Raw genomic sequence first — 15,409 nt, forward strand, 5'->3', positions numbered from 1 at the left:
GACCGGTCAGAACTGAATACGAGCAAGAAGCACAACTGAATGTACAGGAAGCCAAAAGGCTAAAAAAGGATTGTATTTTCCCCCAAAATCCAAGCTTTTTTTTTTATTATTTTTTTTTTATTAGAAGCGTTTTCCCCCATCTGTCAATTCAATCCAGATTATTTCTTTTCAAATGTAAAAAAATAAAAAAATAATAATAAATAAAAAAAAATAAACAATAATATGAGGAACTATTTTTCTCATGTGTATTTTGGTGACATTTAACAATATTGTTAATAGATTTTGTATACTGTTTACAAAGTTGTATATCATAAACCTGTCATCACTGACATTTTGCAATCTTTAGGCCGTGTGTCCACCAAAGCGTTTTTAGCCAGCTGAAAACGTTAGGTGCTCTGCTGAAAACGCCTAGCTGTGGGCGCTTGAGAGCGTTTTGGCAGCGCTGCGTTTTTTCAGTTGCGACGATTCGTTGCTATGATACAGAATATCCGCAGCACAGTTTACTTGTAACTGATTTTGCAGATATTTTGTTTAATACAAAAAAATAAAATTTTCATCCATTTTGTCCGGTTAGCTCTGCTGGTTGGCGTTGTTGTAGCCTACAGAAAGAATGTTGTGACAGTTGGTCGGTGATATTTGTCCCACCCCTCCTCCACTGTGATTGGACGGCTGTGTAAAAAGTGACAGTGATGAGCGCAGCGTTTTACCCAAAGTTGAACATTTTTCAACTCTTGGCGACCAGTAAAAAACGCCGGGCGCTCAGCGCTTGAGCGTTAACACGCTCAGCGCCTCGTTACGCTCATGGCGTTTAAAAAACGTGGCGCTCCCATTGAAAACAATTGGAATTTTACGCCAGCTGCGTGAAAAAACACTTTGGTGGACACACGGCCTTGAATTTATTCAGACATAATACAAAAACTATGAACAAGTGCAAGATTAATTAAATTCACAGAAATATTACTGTAGTGTGAGAACCATTTTATTATTCTGCAGTGTAGCAAGACAATTAAATGTTGCGCCAATGCTTTTGGCCTTTTTCGCTTTCCGTACATCCAGCTGCTCTGTCAGACACTGAGGGGAAACACGACTGCTACACCGGCACCTGAGCTGAGCCTGCATGAGCGGCCCTAACGTCATATTCCCCACACTATTCAAACTAATCAAAATATATGCCACTCTACCCGTGTCCACTGCAACGGTAGAACGTTCCTTTTCAAAGCTGAAGCTGGTCAAATCAAGGCTCAGAAATCAGTGTGGTCAAGAGCGGCTGTCTGACCTCCTTCTGCTGGTCATATAAGGAAATAGGAATCGACAAGAAAGAATTTTTGAAGATTTTTGTTCAAATGGCCCCTAATAGGCGGCTTCTCCTTTGAAGCTTTGCATGTTGTTTAGTATGTAAATTTGGAGAAACCTATCAGTGACTTGATAGGATATTGATAGGGATATTGATGTAGGGATTTTCATGACTCAAGTCATGTTAGTAGCTATCAGTTAACATGAACTAAGGAAAATATTCCTAAAGCATTTTTTAAAATCTTATTTAATCTCAATATTTACTAATACATGATTAAAATCAAAAGTTCCATCTGTTTACAGAGTTGATGAAACTGAAGTAACATGAACTAACAAAGAACAATTGTATTTTATTAACTATAATGTTAACCAGGATGAATAAGTACTGTGACTAATTTATTGCTCATTGTTAACTAACCTTATATAATGGAACCTAATTGTAATAGATATTCTAATACAGTGTTACTTTAGTATTTATTTTTGTATATTGAATTTGCCTTTTTTATATTTTAATTTTAGCAATTTTGACATGTGCTTTTGATATTTCTATTTGTTTAATTTCTATTCAGTTTAATTTAATTTAATTTACTACTACAAATTTTCTCTCACATTTTTTGTTTGTTTTAATCTAATATCAGCCTTTATTTTATTTCAGCTTTATTTTAAAAACAGAGCATATTAACAACACTGAATCTACAATTGCAATTGCTTTGCAAAATCAAAAAAATCTGAAAATCAAACTATTGGCAACAAGGTTGCCAAAACCACAAACTCTGTATGGGTATGAAAAAAATGAAAAAAAAAAAATCCCTGTTGTTCATTTGTTGGAGAAAAAAAGGTCAATGTTTATTTTTTTCCAGGACCCCCTTTTTTTACTCTATTTGTGGAAAGTGCCTTATTTTTTGTAATGCAGTATTTTGTGTACCAATTGTGAATCAGACAAACAAAGATTTGTTAATTCCCTATTGCATTCATGCCCACAACAAACATGTCTACTACAATCCTTAAGTGCTGCAAAAAGCACAATTTCATTTGGATTTATTCATTTTGCATGCTGACTCTTTTTTCACAATTAGTCCTTCATGACAGCAGTAATGGTAGTCTCAGTTCCCTTTCAAGGGAACTCGAGCTGCGTTTGAGACGCGGTGGGGACGCTCTGCGTGATTACGTTGTGAAGCACGTGTAAAATCAGTCCAATGGAAGCCCGCTACGACATAGGTGACGTCATAGACCAGGAAACTATAAAGCAACCCTGAAATCAGACCGCGATAGCTTCTGCACCTTCAGCAAGCGCTCTCTGTATTTCTGTCCTTGTCTATTTATTGTTGTCTGTCAAGCCCCTTATATATATATATATATATATCACTATTGCGAGCAAGCAAAGTTATAAACCTTGTGTTGTGCCCTGCCCTCGTTATATCATGGGTGGGGACACACATCCTATGTGTATTGCTTGTTTGGGAGTGGAGCATGCCCAGTCAGTCCTCGAGGGGGCTGACTGTGAGCATTGCTTGAGTTTGTCTATGAAAACTCTCCGCTCTCGCCGAGCGTTCTTTGAGGAGGACGGTTCGGTTCGCGCTCCCCGAGGTGCGGGTCCCGCTGCTGCCGAGGCACAGCGTCGAATTTCATCTTGGGGTTCGCAGATGGATCTAGTAGCGGGGTTTGAGACGGGCCCCGCCCTTTCTCAGCCCTTACCTACTGGATTCGGTGTCTTTGCCCAGGAAGGAGCCCGCTCTGCGGCTTCTCCTTCCCAGGCTGAGGCACCAATATTACGGCTATCCAGTTCTGAGGATCTGGATGTCGGTAGTATGGGGGATATTGAGTGTTCGCCAGCTCATACCCCTGCTGATGAGGAGCTTATGGAGGTTTTATCTCGTGCTGTTACTAAATTAAATATTGAGTGGCCAGCCGATGATTTCGATGTTGAATCTAGAAAGAGTCTTTTAGATGAACGTTATTTACCATCTAGATCACGACCTCCTCGTCGGGAACTCCCGTTTTTTCCCGATCTCCACGCCGAGGTTTCGAGATCGTGGATTAAACCGGCGTCTTTCAGAGTGCATAACCCACAAACTAAGAATTATAGTAAAGTTCAAGGGATTGATCATTATGGTTATTTGACTATGCCTCGTGCTGGAGACACACTAGCGAGCTATCTCTCCCCTGAGTCTTCTTCTTCTCTGAAAGCCCCGACGTTACCCACCAAACCATTAAAAAATACATCTTTGTTGGTGGGTAAAGCGTACTCGGCAGCAGGTCAGGCCGCAGCGTGTTTGCACACTATGTCGATTCTCCAAGTGTACCAGGCTGACCTGCTGAAGGACATAGACGATAGTGAGGAAGTTAGTGCTGACGCAATTCGAGAATTGCGTCGCACGACAGATTTATCTCTCCAAGCCACCAAGGAGACGGCCAAGTCTGTTGGCCGCTCTATGGCAGCCTTGGTGGCCACGGAACGCCATTTATGGTTAAATTTATCAGAAATAAAAGATAAAGATAGATCTGTTCTTCTGGACGCATCGCTGTCACCTACGAGTCTGTTCGGCGATGCTATAAATTGTGTCGTCGATAGGTTTCAAGAAAATAAGAAACAAGCGGCTGCGTTTCAGAGGTTTCTTCCTCGCCGGTCTATTGTCCCCGAGGCTGCTCGTAGTATAAAGTCTGAGCAGCCTCATCCGTCTACGAGCTCCGCTCACAGAGTTCAACAAAAACAGAGCGTCGCCGCTCGGGCACCTCCTCAATCTACGGTTCCTGAGTGGCGCTCGCAGCCCAGACCTGTTAGGGGTAGACAAGATCTGGGGACTGTTATCTCTAGGAGAGCTTGGGCTAAGAAGAAGTCCTGACGCCAAGGCTATCAGGCTTCTGAGGGTTGTCCCCTCCAGGGAGGAACGGTTCCGAGGAACCGTCCCTCCTTGGCACCCTCCGGGGGCCGACTCTCCGAGGAGAGCCGCAGCGCTGCCACTTCGGTTGTTCCCTGCCGGTTCGCCGCTTCAGGGCACCGAGGTGTCAGCGTCCCCGTGCAATCCTCTGAGGAGGGTTGTAGAACGGTCAGTTCGGTTGTTCCCTGCCGGTTCGCCGCTTCAGGGCGCCGAAACGATTGTTCAATCAAATCCAGAGGCCAGTCTCGAGAGACTGGTTCCCTTATCGGAATTTCTGGCAGCGTGGAAACTTCTGCCAAATATTTCTCTATGGGTCCTGCACATAATAGAAAAGGGTCGAAAGGGAGCTATAGAAAGGGTTTCTCCTCCCAGCAGAGAGTCAGGGTTTACAGCCGTTACTTCATTGTTCCAAAGAAGGATGGAGGGCTGCGTCCTATTCTAGACCTGCGCCAGTTAAACAGCAGGGTTCAGAAACTCAAGTTCAGAATGCTTACACTCAAACAGATTGTATCACAAGTTCAGTCCAAGGACTGGTTTGTCACAATAGACTTGAAGGACGCGTACTTTCATGTATCTATCCATCCTCATCACAGGAGGTTCCTGAGGTTCGCTTTCGGGGGCGAAGCATACCAATATCGGGTTCTTCCATTTGGCCTAGGTTTATCTCCCCGCACTTTTACAAAATGCGTGGATGCAGCCCTGGCTCCGTTGAGACTCCAGGACATCCGCGTATTAAATTACATCGACGATTGGTTGATTTTAGCTCAGTCAGAGCAGGTGGCGGTTCAGCATCGAGATGCTGTTCTGTCCCACATAAAGAGTTTGGGGTTGCGGCTCAACACCAAAAAGAGTGTGCTCCTCCCTGCTCAGAGGACCACTTTTCTAGGTGTAATTTGGGATTCGACCACAATGCAGGCACGCCTGTCTCCTGCTCGTATTTCTGCGATTCTCACAGCCGCAAAGAATGTGAAACTAGGCCAGTCACTCACTGTGAAACAGTTTCAGAGACTGTTGGGTCTCATGGCAGCTGCGTCCAACGTTATTACTTTTGGCCTTCTGTACATGAGACCCCTGCAGTGGTGGCTCTGGACCAAGGGGTTTTCTCCGAGGGGAAATCCGTTCCGCAAGATCAAGGTCACGCGGCTATGCCTTCGTGCCTTGGCCTTGTGGAAGAAATCTTGGTTCCTCGCCCAGGGCCCAGTGTTGGGGGCTCCTTGTCGACGCGTCACGCTTTCGACGGATGCTTCCCTCACGGGATGGGGGGCGGTCATGAGTGGCCGCTCGGCGCAAGGTCTGTGGCAGGGCCATCAATGTTCCTGGCACATAAATCGTTTGGAGTTGATGGCGGTATTTCGAGCACTCAAATATTTCCTGCCAGACCTGAGAGGCCATCACGTGTTGGTCCGCACAGACAACACTTCGGTGGTCTCCTATATCAACCATCAGGGGGGTCTGAGGTCACGTCACCTTTGCAAATTGGCCCATCAGATCCTCCTATGGGCCCAGGGGAAGTTACTGTCGCTCAAGGCGGTATATATTCCTGGGCGTCAGAATGTGGGAGCAGATATTCTGTCGAGACAGGGGCTGAGGCCCGGGGAGTGGAGACTTCACCCAGAAGTGGTGGAGTTCCTGTGGGAAAAGTTCGGTCGTGCTCAGGTAGACCTTTTCGCATCATCAGATTCAACCCATTGTCCCATGTGGTTCTCTCTAACGCACCCAGCTCCTCTCGGTCTGGATGCTATGGTGCAGGTGTGGCCGAGGCTGCACCTGTACGCCTTTCCCCCGATATCTTTGCTTCCGGGGGTTCTGGAGAGGGTTCGCCGAGAAGGGGCTCGTCTGCTACTAGTAGCCCCTTATTGGCCGACCCGAGTTTGGTTCTCGGACTTGGTGTCTCTTCTGGACGGCTCCCCCTTGGAGATCCCAATCAGGGTGGACCTCCTGTCTCAGGCCGGGGGCACGATATTTCACCCTCGGCCGGAGTTGTGGAAACTGTGGGCCTGGCCTCTGAGGGGGCCAGGCTCAGGGAGACCGGTCTTTCGACCGATGTTGTAGAAACCTTTCTTTAATCCAGAGCTCCTTCCACGAGAAGGCTGTATGCGCTAAAATGGAAACTTTTCACCACGTGGTGTGTTGAACGTCAGTTAGATCCTGTTAACTGCCCTGTTGGTTCAGTTCTTGATTTTCTGCAAGACCGTTTCTCGGCCAGGTTATCTCCTTCCACCCTAAAGGTTTACGTGGCGGCTATATCTCCCTACCACACCCCTCTGGGGGGTACTTCTATTGGGAGAAACCCTCTAATTACTCGCTTTCTCCGTGGTACATTGAGGTTGAGACCTGCACTGCACTCTAGAGCACCGGCTTGGGACTTGGCCATTGTACTCGAGGGTCTGGCTTTAGCTCCCTTCGAGCCCATCGAGGAGGTTTCTGAAAAGTTCCTCACTCTAGAGACTTTATTTCTCCTTGCTATCTCATCTATCAAGAGAATTGGTGATTTACATGCTTTGTCGGTTGCTCCTTCATGTCTGGAATTTGCACCTGGTATGGTGAAGGCATTTCTCTACCCCAGGCCGGGTTATATTCCTAAGGTCCCACTGAACGTTGGGGGCCCAATAGTGCTGCAGGCCTTTTTTCCTCCACCCTTTAATACCCCTGACCAGGAACAGCTTAACCTGTTATGTCCAGTCCGGGCTTTAGATGCCTACGTTCACAGAGCTGCCCTGTGGCGTAAATCTGAGCAACTATTTGTTTGTTTTGGGTCACTCAAGAGAGGATGCCCTGCATCTAAGCAGGTTATGAGTAAATGGATAGTCGAGGCTATTTCATTGGCTTATGAAGCGGCCGGACAGCCTTCACCTATGGCTGTGCGGGCCCATTCTACTCGGAGTATGGCGGCCTCTATGGCCTTAATTTCGGGAGTTTCCCTTCTTGACGTATGTAATGCGGCAGGATGGTCCTCTCCGCATACATTTGTCAGGTTTTATGACCTTGACCTCTCCACTCCTGGGGCGAGGTTGCTTGCTTCTTAGTGTGCGCAGGACCTCACACAGAACGGGCATTTGTCATTATGGCGTAGTGGGTATAGGGTTCCCACCGCGTCTCAAACGCAGCTCGAGTTCCCTTGAAAGGGAACGTCTCAGGTTACGTATGTAACCCTGGTTCCCTGATAGGGAACGAGACGCTGCGTTTGCCTGCCATACTTCCTGCATGCCCTGATCGACTTGCTTCAGGTTTTTCAGAAGCTATCGCGGTCTGATTTCAGGGTTGCTTTATAGTTTCCTGTTCTATGACGTCACCTATGTCGTAGCGGGCTTCCATTGGACTGATTTTACACGTGCTTCACGACGTAATCACGCAGAGCGTTCCCACCGCGTCTCAAACGCAGCGTCTCGTTCCCTATCAGGGAACCAGGGTTACATACGTAACCTGAGACGTTTTTTTTCAGTTAATTGTTCAGCCCTATGTGACAGTAAGCTTTGATACAGCTTCTTGTTCTTCTTCAAAATGAACAAATACTACAAAAAAGAAACTGTTAACGGTCCAAAAAAAAAGATTGCTCTGCTGAAAACAGTGATGCTCCGGAAATGCAACTTCTTAAAACCAAAGTTTATACATTTTTTAATCATGATCCTTTAAGTGTATTTTAAGGTAACCAGGAGAAAACCTTCTTCCATTTGGCCTATCACACAAAATTTCCCAATAGTGCTGTATGGGAAATTATATAATAACAACACTTCAAATCTCATCCACCCTCTGGGAGTAAAAATTTCTGCAAAAGAAAAATAAATCTCCTCCCTGCCCACAGCTGCCATCACTAGGGCCTATTAGGAAGGAAAAGGAAATGTCTGTATAAACTATAGTTTGACATTTTTGAAAAACTTGAAATGGAATGTGCCTTGCTTATTGTATCAGCACTGCAGTCAACTTCTGATTGAATTTCCATCTCAGACTTTAGCCACTCCATTTAAGGTCATTCAAACAGCACCATTTTCATTATGAGAGTTAATCTCAATAAAATTGGTGCCCATGTTGTTTAGCCTTTTGTTAGTTTTGATTCTTCTTTTTGGTCACAGTCCAAGTTGCCCAAAATTCAGGAGAACGTATAATTTGCACCTGAGTGTGCATGCGCATAACAACGTGCTGCTAATTTTAAATTCCGTTTTTTTTTTTTGGCTTCCATTTTAGGCCAAGTATAATGTATATATATTCGTCGAAACAAGAAAAATATGACCTCATGTGCGATAGCTCCCACTGAGATGAATGGGAATGGATAGCTTTCTCCGGGTATTATAGACCTCCTTGGTTTGAAAACAGTTGCAATTCCGCTTGGTGATGTTACTGGCACAGAAATTACAAGATACAAGTTTAAAGATATGTAATATATATATATATATATATATATTATATATATCTACCCGGAGAAAGCTATTCATTCCCATTCATCTCAGGGGGAGCTATCACACATGAGGTCATATTTTTCTTTTCTTTTTAGGGGTTCAAGCACTTCAGTGCTGAAACCCTATTGTTATTGTTAATTTTCCCATGATGCAACATTCAGACATAAAACTGATCGGGCAGAACAAACCGTAAGTCGTAGAGCTTTGTAACTTTGGGGTCTGGTAGTACTCACACCGCCTACAACGTCACCAAGGCACGCCCCGATTGGCCCATAGGTGGCGCTACAGCGGCCAAAAGTACGAAACGGCTCATAACTCCTCAACCGTTAGGCGTAGGCTCAAGTGTCTTACATCGTTGGAATCCTTGGCTCAAGCCAGACAAGATGCATGCCTCGGATTGGCTCGCCCTTCAGGCTCCAATTTTGAGTAAATCGCGTTTTTGTGTAAAACCTACTTTTGCGCACAACTCTTAGGTTTTTGACCTGATCAGAACCAAACCACTGCAGAAATATTCTCTGGAGTCTGACGGTCAATAATCAATAAAAAAAATTCTAAATTTCAATTGTCGGTCACTAAGGGGAACCAAATTGTTTGATGGGACCAGAGCCACTTTTACTAAAACGGCTATAACTTGTGAACGGAAAGAGATATTTTCACTAAACTTGGGACACATGTTCATGAGCTCAATTTGAGGTCACATGAAAAAAATTTCGACGATTGGCCACTTGGTGGCTCTATAACAAGGAAAAAAATCATGACAATGGTTTTAACCGCATCCAAGCGTTAGTCTAATGAAAGATGGCATGCAGTGTCTTTGTCCAGGGTACCTTGATAGTCTATGAGAACATTGGTGTATCTCAAAAAACTCAGTATACGTCATCAGCATAATGCCCTGAAGGAGCCTGAGACTTTTCAAGCCAACGTTTTTTCACGGGAGTGACCTCCTTATTCTCCTGAATCCTTGCCGAGTCCAACAATACCAAGCATGCCAGGTTATGCCTTTTGGTTTTGTAACGTGTCATTTAGAGCTTAAAAAAAATTACTGTTATCTTCGAAGACCATTAGTCCGATTGAGACAAAAAAAAAAACAGGCAATTTGAAAACATAAGTAAATAGCTAAACAATAATGCCCAATTGTCAAAATTATGATAGGAACTGAAGAAAAATCCAATCTATATCACCCATGCATCATTTTAATGCTCTCATAAATATAAGTGTCTCAACTTCAAAACAAAATTAGATATTTACAACAAATTTGAGACATGTATATGGGCACACTTTGAGGACTACTAATAAAAGTGGTGGAGATCAGGCAGGTCAAGCTGCTATAGCTGTCAAAAAAAAAACTTAAAAAATATATTGTTCCTTAATAAATTGCCTGTATTGGCTGCAAATGGTCTTTCCTATGATCTAAGATTATTTATTTATTTATTTATTTGGATCCCCATTAGCCAGTACAGAGGCAGAGGCTTCTCTTCCTGAGGTCCCAACAATTAAATACAAATACTACATTTAATCCAAAAAAAAAGTTAAGTCAATGAACCCATAACATTCATTCCAAATATCAAAATCAACATTTTACTATATATAGCGCAATTAAATGTTCCTTAAAATATTTTTTAAAACTCATTTTTCTTGTGTAGAGTGCCTCTTGCCAAAATGTGTAATATCAATGGTAAATCTTTCCCTAGTTTCATTCTTCTTTACATTATACAGTCCGATGTTTTGCAGTGGTTTTCTAAATAAATAAATAAATCCCTTTTATGCATGCCAGCTGTTAAAATCATGACTAGCACTACTATACAAAAATTGAGAGTACAGGAAATTAGGAATTCTAGACACAGAAATATTTCTTATAAAACAAAGCAGAGACAATCTTTCACCTGTACATTTTTTGTCTATATGCACTCGACCAAACAACTGCAATAATCTAAGCTAGAGCCATTGTTTTAGAAATACAGTTGTAACCCGGGTAACCCAGGCAACCAGTAAATGACTTGAGAGTTGGAAAAAGTTAAGAAATATCAAGAATTAAAGTGTTCTACAAAGAAACGCGATTCATCCAATCACTGATTGTGCTGCAGTGACTGACAGCCCTGAGAACCAACAGTAGCGCCATATTCATTAGACCCGCCCAAAGTTCGCGTCGGCGCCGGCGTCAGTCAGCATTCAACAGACAGAATCAGATGAGAACAGGTCATACAGACAGCAGCACACGGAGCATTTCTCCACAAACTTCTTTCACAAAATCATAATCGAACGGGAACTGTGAGTGAGTGCACTTGGAAACTTTGGAAGCGTCAGGCTGGTGTGTTGTCATAGAGAGAAAAGTGAAATGGAAATCTGTATTGAATTTGGTTTTGGTGAGTGATTTTTTTAAATTATTAAATCTGAATATAAAAAGACATATGAAAGATATAGATATGTCAATTTCAGAATTGATTTGATATGAGAAGGCCGCACTCACAGCGCGAGCTGAGCTAGTTAGCTAAAGCTACCACGTGTAACGATGCTTATTGTATCATGAGTTGAGACAATGAGTGATTTATGAGTGTTGATCTGTTCTATAAATGTCGAGAAGTTAGATTAATGTGTCATTTGAGATGCGCATACTTAATTATTGTACTTTTGTCTTGTGTTTTGCAACGCTGTGTTTCCTTGTTCTCAGTTTTTTCCTATGTGAACGTGATCCGCAAGTATCCTGTTTTGAAACTAGGCCTATCAACTGGTAAGATCTTTACAATTTTCTTTTGTTTTTCGGACTCAAAGGACTCTGATTCATGGGTTTTAGTGATTGATTGGTTTATTTTTGCTTCTGAAATGGACAGACTTTGTTTTTTGTACTTGAACTGATCTGAGAAGTTTGAACAACTCTTTAAACTGAATCCTTTGATTCACGAACTTTGTTCAACTGAGTCGTTTTATTCATAAACTTTGTTCAACTGAATCTTTTCATCTTTCCAGCATTTCCAATTCATATTGTTGAACATACTGTTTACTATTGACAGTAAATGTGTTTATTGGAAGGAATTCTGAATCATTGTGTTTTGAGTTGAATCCAATATCTGATTACATTTCTTTTGTACATTTCATCATTCATTCATCCCAAAAGAAATGACTAGTCGTTAAGGCTGTAACGTTAGTCAACCAGATAAATCCATAGTCGACCAAAGTCCTGTCCTGCACAACGATCAGTCAACAAAAACATTTTTTTTTAAAAATGCGATGTTTTGCATTTTTATTGAACATTTATTAAACAATTGTCATAGAGCATTTATAAAACAACAACAAAAAATCAATACTACATAAAACTATAATAATAAAATTAGTTGAAAATTAAGTGATTTTTTTTTAACTGCAAAGTGAGAAGTTCTGTCCTAGATCTATAGTGACCGTCACAATCGCGCACCTGACCACACCACACGCTACAAAAAATATAACTGCTAAAACTGCCAAATAATGAAAAATCATAACAAAAGCTCTCGTTTATACTGGTGTATATTCTTCTTTACTTTCAAAGCTTTGGGTTAACTTTTGTTCAGCCGATCTAGGCATTTTAAAACACACAAACCCAAATAGCCTAAAAAACAATCCTAATAATTATAGGCTGTATAGTAGGAAGGCATATAGGTTTATTTTCGTTTTGTTACATTATTTACGGTATTTTTGAACGCGTCAAGTGTACAAATAAAAACAAAAAACATAAAACACAATCTATTGAGTCAGTCTAATAAAGCCATTAAGGCTTCTTACAGATTTGCAGGCCTAGTCCACCTTTTTTATGTTGTGGGCCAAAAACACTAACATGTCCACATTCTTGGGTAAAAGACAGCTCCTCGACTTAACAATAAATCCTGCTTTGGAAAATATGTGCTCTGCAGGAGTAGAGGTTGCAGGGATGCAGAGCAGGCGTCTTTTGCGTGCTCAAGTTCGTCATTTCAACCGCCCTAGCGCTTTGGAATAAGGAGAACGCGGCGCGACTAGCGTTTTCTACGCCTATATGTGAATGACGCAGCAGCATAGCTTGCTCTCCACAGTCTTGTCTTTTTTTGTAAAATGCAGCCAGACAAAAGATTAAGATTTCTTGGAGATTTTGTCGACAAAAGCCAAAACAAATTGCATTCTAACTGATTGAATACAGCAAAACTACCTATATTCCTTACTGAGAGCGAAGCAGCAGTGCAGCCAGCCGCAGGTGTGGTTCCCGAGTGTTCTACGTGGTGCGCCAGACTGGCGCAAAATAGCCTAAATTAAAAAATTTAAATTTGGGGATAAAACATAGGCTAATTATATTTAAAATACAGTAATATATAACTGCGTATAAAGAAATAAACATCAAATAGTAAATCAATTAATTTATTTCTGTTGGTAAAAAAATATGCATCTGGTCGACCAATGAGAATGTCAGTCAACAAAGACGGCATCAACTGATTAGTCGACTAAACTACTAAAGTTGACAGCCCTACTAGTCAGTGATGTCTGTTTTGATTTATTGACTGTTATAAATTGTTTATATTTGTCACTCATCTTTCTGAAACAAACTACAAAGAGAACTATTTCATTTTTATAAGGAAATAAATATAATTTTCTATTTGATAGCAATACCACTGTCACATGACGCCTACCACAGGTCTGAGCTCGTCACTGTCATCACTGCAAAAAACAAAACAAAAAAAACCTTTACATGTTAACATTGTGTCGAATAACATGGATTCATTGATTGTAATGACATGGATTGTGTCTAATGACATTTGTGTCTTACATGGATTCATGGTTTTCTAAACAAACATTATCAAAACATGGAGCAAATCCGACCTTTCGCGAGTTGGGGAGCGCAATGTTCCACAACGCAGCATTTGATTTCAGCAGCGTCTCTCCACGCCGCTTCCCTAAAGATAGGCGCCTAGTTTATATTCGACAAACACCATGTCCAAACTAGGGATGCACCGATCCGATACTCAGCATCGGTATCGGCTCCGATACTAGCATTTTTGCAGGATCGGGTATCGATCAGACGAGGCCGATCCAAATCCGATATTGTGCGTAATATTCTGTGTTATTGTTAAGCTCCACAATAGCACCAAAAACATTATAAAGCACCATAAAGTTTTCGTGCACTATATTACAAGTGTTCTGAAGCCATTATAGTATAATGTGAGATAGAAATTAACATTTAAGTCATTAAATTCAAGATCACGTAAACTTTTCCCTCAGCTGCGGCTGTCAGTCATTCTCCATTCAGTATATTCAATCAGTGCGTCGCAGTTGTAATCTTGTTTTTCATGAATGTATTTTACAATACAAAGAGCAATGTGTAACGTTTTACCAGATTTAGTGTTACACTTATTGTCTCTTATTTGTTTTTTACACTAAATGTTCAGATTTTATACAATTATTGTGGACTTATGATTCTTCTAGACTAAATTTTACTGCTGAATTATCCACTAATCTAGTTTATAAAAGCATTTTTGTCATAGATTATGATCATATATTTTTTGGATTTGTTTTTCTTTATAATGAAGTTGTCTGTATTAAGTAGATTGTGTTTAACACACAAAAGAGTGATTATCAGTTTAACACACAGAGAGTTATATAGATTCTACTTAATTAAAAAAAAACTGTGTTGGTATCGGATCGGTATCGGTCGATACTCAGAATTTTTGGTATCGGATCGATTCTAAAAAAGTGGTATCGGTTCATCCCTAGTCCAAACCACACCGCACCTTATGTACAAAATAAGAGTAAAAGTCAATTTCAAATATTTTGCGAACTAGTCCCTGGTTTTTTGCCCAAACGGGACCAGACCAGTCTAAGACAATTCTCTGGACTCTCTAGGTCAATAATTATCAAAAAAGTTGAACTTTTGCATTTTTCATATGCTGTTATAACAGGATGATTTAGAAAAGGGGCGTGGCAATAACTCAAAAGCCTATAAATCATCATAAATAAAACTCAGAACTTCACAAATTGGTGAGCATGTGACAACATAGTTAACAAATACGCAACATTTTTATGGAGATCGGACCATAGGTGGCGCTATAACTGTTAAAAAGCTTTAAAACCATATATTTCCTATGGTAAATTGCCTGAATTGGCTGTAAATTGTTGTTTCCATCTATTATGTCACTGGTTAGGGTCAAGAGTCGCATTATGAACGTTTTGGGAGGAGCCTATTTTTCTAAAATGGCTATAACTCGAGAAGTAAATGATATCTTCACCAAACTTGGTACACATGTGAATGAGTTTAATCTGAGGTCACAGTAAAAAAATTGCGACGATTGAACTGTAGGTGGCGCTATAACATGGAAAAAACATAAAAATGGCTATGACCACGTGACCGTTAGTCCGATTGACCTGAAATTTGGTGTGCAGTGTACATGGCACCATGTATGTGTAAAAGGATAATGGCGTATCTAAAAAAAACATGGCCGCGATCGACCACTGAAGTTTGAGCACCTATTAAACAAGGTTAACGGAGGCCGATCAGAACGAAACTCGATGGGCATGTTCAACTCGTGGCCCTAGAGGTCTGTAAGAATTTTGAAAGAAATCGGCCACTAGTTGGCGCTAACGAGTTTTACAGCTCTGTAATCACGTGGTGAAGCACACATCCACACAATATGCATATCGTTTGATAGATCTAGTTATTAACGAAAATGTTAAAAACCTACTTTTGCGAACTAGTCCTAGCTTTTTCCCTCGATCGTAACCAAACCAGTCTAGGACAGTTCTCTGGACTCTGTTGAATTTCCTATGATAAAATGCCTGTATTGGCTGTAAATGGTCTTTTCCATCTATTATGCCAGTGGTTGAATGTATGTTAAATAAAACTTAATGTCTTAC

Source organism: Siphateles boraxobius, unplaced genomic scaffold (assembly GCF_051911475.1).
Source record: "Siphateles boraxobius isolate OS27281-9 unplaced genomic scaffold, OSU_SipBor_1 5, whole genome shotgun sequence".
In the NCBI taxonomy this organism is placed as follows: Eukaryota; Metazoa; Chordata; class Actinopteri; order Cypriniformes; family Leuciscidae; genus Siphateles; species Siphateles boraxobius.